Here is a 7,967-nt window from a genome sequence, read left to right as displayed (position 1 = left end):
TTATCCACCCTTAAGGCCTGCTTCTCTCCAGGACCTCCCATAGAAAGCTCCAAATTTCCCCCAAAGAGCCGCCACCTAAAGAACCACCAACTCCTCCCATTGCATCTCCTTCTGGAAACTTGCCACATAGTAAACAACATTGGGAGACCTTTAATGAGGAGCCCAATCCATCTCTGTCTGCTCCTCCCAAGGTTGAGGATATTAAAGGAGAGCCCTTCGACCCCTTTGATATCATTTTTGGTGCTTCTAACATGACCATGGCCACACCTGATTCTGGGGCCACATCAGACTCCAGTGAAAGCCCTCACCCTCCTTCTTATTGCCCATCCTCACCTGGGGAATGGTTGCTACCACCCCATTCAAAGGAACCATGAGGGCAGCCAGCCTCTACACATAGCGAGGGTCCACTTCCGCCCTGGGGAGGCTCATTGCCACCATCTTGTCCAGATGGTGGGAATTCTTTCTGGCAGTCATTTTATTATACTGGGAGAGAACTCACTGACTCTAACCTCCTCCCTCCCTGTATGGCCTTCCCAGTAAATGCTAACCCAGGGGGTAACCGGCCTGCTATATGGTACCCATGGGAGGCACAAGATTTAAAGGAACTAAAGAAAGCAGTTTCAGAGGATGGGCCCAATTCCCCTTGGGCTGAAACCATTCTCCAGGGCCTTGCCCACAAGCAGTGCACCACTCAGGATAGGAAGAACCTAACTAAAGCTGTCCTTCCTGGTCCTTTATATCTAAGGTGGTGTGCCTTTTTTAATAAAGAACATCATGCTCAGGCTGAATGAAAGCAGGCTGCTAATCCTCTCCTCCTGGTTACTTATGGAATGTTCTCAGGGTCCAGTGACCAATTCTCTACTGGTCTCTTACAGGCTGCCATCCTGGCCCCATATCAAGACCAAGTAAGAGCCCTAGAGTTAGCAGCATGGATAAGTCTAGAGGAGGGCCCCTCAGAATCCCCCATCACAGGGATTACCCAGAAAGCAACTGAGGACCTAGCAACCTTCATTGAAAGGGTAGAAAGAAGCCTTCAGAGAAAATTTCCTCTGGGGCCCCTAAGAGATCAATTTGTTAAAATGTTAGTTTGGGAAGGAATGACTACTGATCACAAATTGGCCTGTGCAGGGATGAAAGATCACTCCATGGGAAGGTGGATTGTGACTACCAAAGATATTGGCATGCTAGCACATCAGTCTCAGTCCTTGGTCACAGCCCTACAGGCCCAAACTGCCTCACTTGTTGAGGCTCTCATGGCAGCCTTGTCACCAGTTGCAACTAAGGGCAAAGGAGTATGTTATGACTGCAGTCAACCAGGCCACTTCAAGAGGGATTGCCCCAACACATTCTGGTCGGGTGCATTCTGAGGCTCTGCCCCAACACTCTAGAGTTTCAGCTCAAAGACTGGCCACCCCCAAGATGCCTTGCCCAAGATGCAGAAAGGGATTCCAATTGGCAGAGGGATTGCAAATCTAAATTTGACATTGAGGGGAAACCTTTAAACTAATCAAGGGGCACCCTCCAGCCTCATCACACAAAGGAGGTTTCTCCCCCGATAGCCCCTCTGAGGCACATTGGACTGTTCCCATTGTCCCTGGGGTCAGGCCAAAAATGGACATTTATTTTTTTGTGTGTGGTGCTGGGGATCGAACCCAGGGCCTGTGCCTGCAAGGCAAGCACTCTAGCGACTGAGCTGTCTCCCCAGCCCCCCAAAATGGAAATTTTTATAGCAGGAAAGAAGTTTTGTTGTCTCATTGACACTGGAGTGGATAGGACTGTGTTAAGAAAGGAGGAAGTTCCACCTCAATGGAGGTTGATTCCTGGCTCCCAGTTGCTAGGGGTAGGAGGTGATATTAAATCAGAAGAGACCAAAGATTGACTGAAATGGCTGGATGTGGACGGTGCCCAGGGAGATGTGCACCCCCTTGTAACCTCAGGTCTTACTGCAAATCTGTTAGGACAAGATATTTTGGGGGAAGCCAAGGTCTATATAACGACTGATCACAAGGCAGTGTATGATGACCTCCTTGAGCAGGAGGAATATGAACAACAGTTCAATCTGCCTGGACCTTTTAATAATTATAGAGGGGACCCTCTTTTTGTGGCACCTAGGAAAAAGGTCCCAGTCCCATGGGGTAAGGCCACACCCCAATCCTAAAGGCCACTGTTCTAATGACACCAGCTATCCACTGGTTCCCAGGCCACCCAGTATGGGTGGAACAGTGGCCATTACCTCAAAATAAACTCCAACCTTTAAGAGATATTGTACAAGAACAACTGACCTTAGGTCATATCAGACCATCTCTAAGTCCCTGGAATAGTCCAGTTTTTGTCATCCAAAAAACATCAGTCAAATGGAGGATGCTTCAAGATCTCAGGAAAATTAATAGTCGTATGGTTCCAGTAGGAACCCCTTTAAGGGGTCTTCCCTAGATACCCTCTATCCCAAGAGATCTTTTGCTTCTGGTTATTGATATCAAAGATTGTTTCTTCTCAATACCATTCCACCCAGATGATTGTGAGAAGTTTGCTTTCTCAGTGCCCTCTACCAATTACCAAGGGCCAGATGAATGTTATGAATGAGTGGTTCTACCCCAAGGCATGGCTAATAACCCTGCCTTTTGTCAACATTTTGTTCCTGACCTCCTTCAACCCATGCAAAAAAGGCCACTAATTACCCCTTGTATATTTATATGGATGATATTATTATAGGAGCCACTGATGCCTTACAACTAAGCTCTGCATTCAAGTAATTCCAAGGCCTTTTGGAGAAAGGAGGACTACATATGTCTAATGAAAATGTCCAAACTGTCCCTCCCTTCAAGATACTGGGAACTGAGCTCAAATTGGATTCTGTTTGTCCCCTTAAACCTCAATTACTCCTCCAATTCTCTTATTCCTTGGTTGATTTAAAAAGTTATTAGGGGAGCTTAATTGGTTGAGACCATGGCTTCCTAACTCTACGGAGGATATCCTCCCTCTCTCTGACCTGCTACAGGACAAAGATCCTACAGACATTGTTACCCTAACTCAAGACCATCAACATATACTCCAAAAAATACAAGTAGCCCTTAACTCTACGTGGTTGGCTCGATACCAGCCTGAAGATCCCCTTAGCATCTGGGTTCTCCCTGGTTCTCAGCTTTCCACTGCAGGCTTAACTCAGCAGAGAGAGCCCCTTCAATGGATACACACAGTCATATGGGGGGCATCTAGGGTCTACGCTCACCTTGACCAATTGGCTGACCTTATAATTAAAGGCAGGGATGCCATCCTTAGGCACTATGGAAAAGAGCCTGATGTTTTGACAGTGCCCTATCACCTGTAAGATTTTGAATGGGTTAAAAGGAATAACAATAGAGTATCCTGTGCATTGCAGGGCTTCTAGGGAAGATTGATTCCCATTATGGGTCAACCAAATGGGTGTCCTCATTTGCAAAGTGAAATGGGCACTCCCTATATTTTTTTCACTAAATCCCTCCCTAAAGCTGTGAATGTATTCACAGATGGAGTAAAAGAGGGATCTGCTGTTGTAATTTACCCCCCCTCCCAGATTAGTGAAAGAGGAAGTGATTACCCATTTTGAACCGGTTTTGGGGTCAGCACAATTTAAGGAGTTATATGCATTTGTTGTAACCCTAACTCAAGGACAAAAGCCTATGAATCCTTTCTCAGATAGCCTATATGTGGTAAACCTGCTACCTACATTGGTCTACTCATATACTCCCTTGATGACTCAGGTACGGTCCTTGTTAAAGGAGCATGCTGAACCCATATTCTTACAGCATCTAAGAGAACATCAAAATCTACCTGACTCCCTTGCACAGGCAATGCTGTGGCCAACCAGTTAGCCACATCAGAGACCTCAATAACTATGACCCAACCTCAACAGAACTTACAACTAGCCCAAGGCCTTCATGACCTGACCCATTTAAATTGGAGAGTGTTACATCATAAGTTTCCTTTGGTCCCCGTAAAGGATTTTAAAAAGATTGTAAGAACCTGCAAATCTTGCCTACCTTTCTTACAGATTCCACCTCTCCAATCCCCCGGGGTAAACCCCAGAGGTTTAAAACCTAACTTTATCTGGCAGACTGATGTGACTCATTATGCACCATTTGGAAAATTATAATATATATTTATGTCTATTGATACTTATTCCCATGCCTGCTGGGCCAATGCTCACTCTGGTGAAAAGACCAAGCACGCTGAAAGCTATTTCTTTCAATGTTTTGCCATTTTAGGCCTGCCTCAACAGATCAAAATAGATAATGGGCCCTGTTTTACAAGTAAATCATTACAAGAATTCTTCAACAATTGGCATATTAAACACACCACAGGGATGTCATATAATCCAAAAGGGCAAGCCATAATTGAAAGACATAATAAAACTTTAAAAGATTAACTAATAAAACAAAAAAGGGGAAATGACCCCCATGATCAATTAAGAATAGCAATGCTTACATTAAATATTTTAATTTTTTTCAAAAAATCAACCCTTAACTGCCTTCCAACAACACTGAGCTAATCAAGTGCCTTACCTTAAGATTGAAGTCCAGTGGAAGAATCCATTAACTGGATACTGGCATGGCCCTGACCTGCTCATAAGTGCTGGCAGACCCGCTTGAGGTATAATATTCCTTCTTTTGTACTCTCTGCCTCATTGTTACTGGACTTCTCATCATCTCTCTTCTGACATTCATCCTAGGCATCACATTTTTGGATGTTTATCTCAAGTATTCTAATCACACTGAGAGCCCCTAATTCACTATGAGATCCCTACTCCAAATTCACAGTCTTTATGATTATTCAAGGGAGCCCCCTAAGAGCCTCCCACTTCTACTCCTTTAGAACTCACCTTGCACCGAGTAGTTATACCTCAAGACTATCTTGCACACCAGCTCAGTGGGCCTCCCATGGTAAGTGGGTAACCATAGTGGTTGCTACTTCTGACTGTGGGGTCAAAATAGGGGATAGTGCCTGCTGGAAAAAGATCCGCGCCCCTACCCAGCAAACTTTCGTGGCCCCTGCCCTGTCCTATGGCATGTACAATGACCTATAATTCCATGCCAGCCTACTGCTATGGAGATGTCTCTCAATGTAAAAACAATGGGGGACAAATTCTGTGGACCAGCCAGTCCAAAGGGTCTAAAAGTGGCATTGGATTTTCATGCCCTGTGGAACAGCTTAAGAACATGTGCTGGTCCCTCCTGCCTCCCCTGGGCAAAGTGATGAAGGTTGGGTTCAAGATTGGGCACAAGATAAACAAATTGGAAGGACTATACAAAGCTAGAAGAATCAAACCCTAGGTTCGCTGTTTATCACCCCTTAGCCTTACCAAAGCTGAGGGGAGAGCTCAACCTTGATCCCGAAACTCAAGCCATCTTGCAGGCTATGTTTCAGCTTTTAAATCTCACTAACTCCCTTCTTGCAGAAGACTGCTGGCTTTGCTTTTGGATTGGACTGCTTAGGGTCACAGGTCTTCTGCTAAGCCCTAATGAAACCATAACCTTCTCCTCCAGTTGCCCTATACTGTCCCCCTGTAGTGACATAACCCCCTTTGGCTCCCCCAATGTGACCTATTTTCTTTCTAGCTCAACCTCTAATCAAACTGAGGACATGGGGTCTTTGAACTCTAATATATGCAGGAAAAATGTCACTATTCCCGCTGCAAATACACCCCTGGTTGCCCCAAATGGTATGATCTTTTATTGTGGAGGACCAACATCCAATGTGCTCCCTGGTAACTGGATAGGAATATGTGCTCTTTCCCTCTTATTCCCAGAGGTCACAATCCTCCCAAATAATCAGTCCCTACCCATACCATCTGTGGAGCACTCCAACCCATGAGCAAAAAGGGCAATAAGCATTATACCCCTCTTACTAGGGATAGGAGTGGCCACAGGAGTAAGGACAGGTTTTCAGGCATAAGCACATCTCTTGCTCTCTATAATAATATTTCTCAACAAATAATTGTTGATATGCAATATGTTGCCAGTACCATCTTAGATCTACAGGCTCAACTTGATTCCTTGACTGCTGTTGTCCAGCAAAATCGTCGTGGTTTGGATCTGCTAATGGCGAAAGAAGGAGAGTTTTCCTGTTCCTTGGCAAAGAGTGCTGTTCAATGCCAACCGCTCTGGCATTGTACAAGATAAAATGAAAACCTACAAGAAGATCTGGAACATCGCAGGAGCAAGCTCCACTCTAATTTCCTCTGGACTGTGTTTCACGGGTGGCTCCCTACCTCCTCCCACTTATGGGACCACTAATCACAATTATTCTTGTGTTCACCTTTGGGTCTTGGATAATCAATAAGCTTATCCATTTTCTGAAAAGCCAGGCTAAGTCTGTGCAGCCCATAGTGGTCCAACAGCATTATACCATCCTTCATAAGGATGATTGGGAGCCCTATAGGATCATGAATCACTTGTATCAGGACACTGGGGTCTAAGTGTCTTTCCCTTAAGCCCTGCTCCTCCTGAGAGGCCCACCTGAAGTGCTAAGGTGGAAGTCAATGACGGGTAAGATACTCAGAGGAGGACAACCTAAGACAGGCACACCTTCGAGTAAGGTGGACCTCCAAACTGCTAGGGTAATATTCCATGGTGGGTAAGACCCTCACAGGGGCAACCTAAGACAGACACACCCTTAATATAAAACAAAAAAGGGGGATATGTTGGGACTAATGACACGTTAACTAACTCAGGCTGACTCCTTACTTCCTGGAGGGTGAGCAAGATCAAGGCCTCAAAGATGGTTTCAAAAGTTAATGACAATAAATTGGACCACAGTCAGGGATTGTTTAACAATAGTTCCACAAACGTGATCAGCTCGTGCTTTCCATATAGTCCTATGGGACTCTTGCCTGCGTGAAACCCCCCCATGACTTGCTGACCTTTAAGCTGATTGGTTCCTGCCTAGGCTTCACCCTACATAAAAGCTGTGTGACTTCCTCAATAAATGAGTTCCTGCTGTGGCTGGTCTCCCTGACGCGTCTGATTGTCCTCCGCCTGGAGGCCTGGGTACGGGTTGTCAGTTGGTCCTACCTTTCCCAGTCTGGCCTTGATGGGGAGTGCTCCCTTCTTTTGCCATTTGTCGAGAAGAGCAATAGCAACAGCATCTTGCTTAGGGAATTGCTGCCTATATCTGTACCTGGAAGTGTTTCCCCTATGTTTCTCTCTAGGAGAAAAAATCAAAGCTTCAGATCTGACATTAAGGTTTTGGGTCCATTTTGAGTTTATTTTTGTCTGAAAAATAAAAAAGACTTCTTGGGGATTAATTTTTAATCTTTTGCAGGATGAAGTTTAATTTTAAATAAGCTTTCTTCACCAACATAAGTTTTTTTTGCTCCTTTTTGAGAACTAGATGGCTTAAATGTGTGCGTTTATTTCAGGCCTTCTTTTATTTTCCATTGGATACATGACTATTCCTACACAGATCCATTCTGCTTTTTTTTATTGTGTATTCAAAATCAAGAATGATCACATTCATTCTGCTCAGCATTGCTTTGGTGGTCAGGAATTTTGTTAATGTTTCCAAATGGATTTTGGGACAGTTTTTTTTTTATTTCTGTTTAGAAATCCATTGATATTTTGATAAAAATTGTATTGAATCTAATGATCTTTGTGGATAACATGGCCATTTTAATGATATTAATTCTCCCAATCCATGAACATGGTATGTCATTCTGTCTTCTTATGTCTGTTTCCATTTCTTTTTTCAGTGGTTTATATTATCAGTAGTGTTCTTTCACCTTCTTGGCTAGATGTATTCCCTGGTATTTTGTTTTGATTCCATTGTGAATGGGATTATTTTTTTAAATTCTTTCTTAGTGAGTTCACTGTGGGTGTGTAGGAATACTACTGACTTTTGTACACATATTTTTATCCTCTTAGTTTGATGAATGCAATTATCAGTTCTTTGAGAATTTTGGTTGACCCTTTAGGATTTCCCATGTACAGAAT

The sequence above is a fragment of the Sciurus carolinensis genome, unplaced genomic scaffold (genome assembly GCF_902686445.1).
Source record: "Sciurus carolinensis unplaced genomic scaffold, mSciCar1.2, whole genome shotgun sequence".
Taxonomy (NCBI): domain Eukaryota; kingdom Metazoa; phylum Chordata; class Mammalia; order Rodentia; family Sciuridae; genus Sciurus; species Sciurus carolinensis.
This window is presented reverse-complemented; position numbering follows the sequence as displayed.